The sequence below is a fragment of the Acanthisitta chloris genome, unplaced genomic scaffold (assembly GCF_000695815.1).
Source record: "Acanthisitta chloris isolate BGI_N310 unplaced genomic scaffold, ASM69581v1 scaffold4890, whole genome shotgun sequence".
NCBI lineage: Eukaryota > Metazoa > Chordata > Aves > Passeriformes > Acanthisittidae > Acanthisitta > Acanthisitta chloris.
This window is the reverse complement of record NW_008652079.1, coordinates 116,183-119,461: the sequence shown is the minus strand read 5'-3', so window position 1 is coordinate 119,461 and position 3,279 is coordinate 116,183. Positions and strand designations below refer to the sequence as shown.

The window sequence follows — 3,279 nt, the reverse complement described above, 5'->3', positions numbered from 1 at the left end:
GCTTGGTGCGTGAGAAGCTTTTCTTTCCTTGGGAAAGTCCTTCCTTACTGTCACTCGGGGGAAAGAAGTGCGGGATGAGCGGATGGAGCAGCCCCTTGCTTGCATTAAAAAGTAGAAAGATACTCTTCCCACGTTGCCGCGCGCGGTTTATTTAGATAAGCCCTGGGTCGATGCTATTTTCAGTACAAGCAGGTGGCCCGAAGGAGTGTCACTGCAAGTCAGCGAGTAGCTGGAGAACAAGGTCATGCGTGTGCTGCAGAGCTGTTGGCTCATAATGAGCCACGGGAAAGTATTGTGTTGTAATCAATTGCTTCTAAAAACTGTGTAGTCTTTGGCAATGTTACGGCTGCCTTATAATACCTCTATGGTAAATATTTATATATATAGTGGTGAATGTCTGTATACTCCAGAATCTTAAAATAAATAGCTTATAATGGCCTTTTTGCACCAGTATATGGTGGTCCAGAGGAATTGATAGAAAAAGCTGCCAATCAACTAGATAAATTACTTACAAGTTATCTGTCTCATCTTACCAAACAGCAACTGAATATTAGAATGTCTTAAGAATACAGACAAAGGTATTGCTTTATTGCTGTCTGTGTTTCTGATTTGCTGTTATTTTTAGACCCTCTCAGAGGGATTGATATCTCAGTACAGTACAGTGTAAGACTCTTTTGAAATAGGTGTTTTTTCACATGATGAAAGAGGACAACAGAAAGGTCATAACATCCTGGGTCCAATGGTCATTTAAGTCTATTTCCATGTATTGCTGCAGTGGAGTCAGTATATTTCCTTGTAGTCTCTGCTTTGCCTTCTTCCTTGTGTTTCAGTGTTTTGTTCTGTGTTGAGAACAGTCCCTGATTTCATCAATTCCATCTTCATGTTTTAGAAGCTCCATTGATGTGCCCTTCTTCCAGTGTTCCATCTTTAAGTGGGTGAAGTCTTTTTTGCCTCTGGGACCTGTGTCTCCCAGTTACAGTAGCAGAGGCTGTGGAAAGCATAATTTTTTTGTTCCTTTAGTGTTCCCATGTGGTCAGGCCGTAACACCAATGTTTCTGTTTGGTCTCTTTTCTCTTTCTAGACAATGCAACCTCAATACCTTAGTGTTCTGATTTACTCTATTCCATATCCCTCCAATGTGGTAGTAGAAGTCATTTTGTGCTGTTAAGACTTTAGCTTGAAATTGTCAATACCCAAAGAAAGTATTTCTGGTGTCAAGTTGTGTCCAGCTTGTTAACTACAAGAACAGTTGGAACCATTTGATTTCTTGAAATGTCGTGAGGGGGAAGCTTTTCCAGTGCTTCTGAGAAAATAAAACCTGTGTTCCTCTGGGCTCAGGCAGTAATTTGTGTGCTTCTGCCAGCTTGAATGATGTGGCTCCACTCTGCATCCACTTTGTATAGGGAATACTGCTGAAAGGAAGTCAATACTTTGTAGTCTAGTGGTAAATCCTTTAACCTTTACTTCTGACTGTGTGGCAGATATTCTAGTAAGATAACTGGTAATGGTGACCCAGCATTTCCTTCTATCCCTGTGTGCAGAGTAGTGCTGCTGTTTAAGGTTGGGGCACATACTGGGGAACATGGCAGAGGAGAAGGGCAAATTGCAGAGCTTTCTGCAATATAGTTGTTCTTTCTCAGTGTGCCACGGTTGTTACTTGGCTTGACAGTTACAAACAGCTCTCTAACAGGGAGTGGAGACCTGCCTTAGCATGTTTTTTCTCCAGTTGTCAACCACTTATTTTGCTGTAGAGCTTTGAAGTTTCTTTGAGTTTCTGGAAACTGGTGGTGGTCAAGACTGGGGCAGTGATTTGGCTCACCCTCAAAGCAGCCTGAATAGCTGTATATTAGGTTGATTCTTAGTCCCTGAGTCATTTAGGATTACATATCTCTCTATCATGTCTCACATGGATCTCACAGCTCCTTTCCATCTTGCTCCTGTGTCCTTTATTTCTTCCTACCTCTGACTGCCCTGGACAGTTGTGACTCCAAAGGGCATAGAGATTGAGGGTAGCCATCGTCTTTGATGCTTAGAGAATAGCCAGAGGTTTATGTTCTTGTTCTGCTGTGTCAACTTGACAAGCATATACAGGTTGACTGAAAAAGAGGAAGGAGTGGAAAGAGTTGGGGTGTGTGTTTGTTGTTGGTTGGGGTTTGGGTTTTTTGCTTTTTAGGAGCAAAATACCAGTCAGTGAAACAAGCCTCAGATATGCTCAGTAACAGCACTGTGGTGATGCTGCTGGAGATTCTGGAAGCTGGCAGAAGTTGTGCTTGTGCTAGTTTTGTGTTGGCAGACGTGTCTGTGTGAATGTCATGCTTTTCCTTGCCACGTGAACCTTCTTGTAAATGGTGTTCTTCAGGATTGTATTGGTTATTCCTATGCAGGTCTTTAATACCTGTCTGCCAAGGAAACAAGTATCAAGAGATGGATGACTTGGATATATACCTCCCATTAAATTTTTCATACTGAAATGCTTGATGCACTTATAAAAAATCTCAGCATTTAGAAGCAGTGTTGGTGGAAATAAATTCATATGATGTTCTCCACAAAACAAGTGAAATTTGGTTTATTTGTGAAATAAGCTGAAACAAAATGAACTGTAATGGACTGGAATTAATGCGTTTGTGTTCAAACAATTTGTTCTCCATTCTTGGTGTTGGAAATGTCTGATGGTTTTGTGTTTTGATTTATAGGTTGAAGACTTTGGGTGACAAATCAAGAGATGCAAAAAAAAGCAGGCAGAGGTACTTCTGAATGTCTTAATGTGTAGCGTTTATCTGTGATGCGCTTATTAAAGAAAAATTTGAAATGGTTCATATATATGAGTAAGTTACAAGAATATTTGCATAGAATTTTGCAAAATACTATTTTGATAACAGATAAGCTTAATCCTAATATTGAGCAAATGCTTTGCTTAATAGAACTTTCATTGATAAACCTAAATAGTTTCTGCTGGCTGTCGATCAATTTATAAATTGCTATTTAAATTAAATGAATATTCAATGTTATTGATGTTATTGTAGTACTATATAGAAGATTCAGGTTGCAGTACACTTAAATGTAATTGTTTACAGGTTTTGTAAATTTCATGTACTAAAATTGCAATTCAGGAGTTTTTTTAGTATAAAAACAGAAGTAGGGGCCTTTGTATTGTGGAAAATATATGTGTAATGAAACCCTTCAATTATCTGTTTCAAGAAGTTTTGAGAATTGTGGTGGTTTGGTTTTTTGTTTTGCTGGGTTATTTCTTTTTTAATCCCCTGCATTTTAGTACATTGT

At 39.1% G+C, this 3,279-nt stretch overlaps 1 protein-coding gene across 2 annotated transcripts in view; it reads left to right on the top strand.

Moving 5' to 3' along the window:
- The first annotated feature begins 2,699 nt into the window (after window positions 1-2,699).
- Window positions 2,700-3,279, top strand: part of DTNBP1 (dystrobrevin binding protein 1) — a 66,624-nt gene continuing 66,044 nt past the window's right edge. The window contains exon 1 of one of the 2 annotated variants that reach the window (XM_009075706.1): window positions 2,700-2,744. The gene's annotated coding sequence lies outside the window, so the exon portion shown is untranslated. The remainder of the gene's footprint in view (window positions 2,745-3,279) is intronic. The other variant, XM_009075713.1, reaches the window with a different exon arrangement.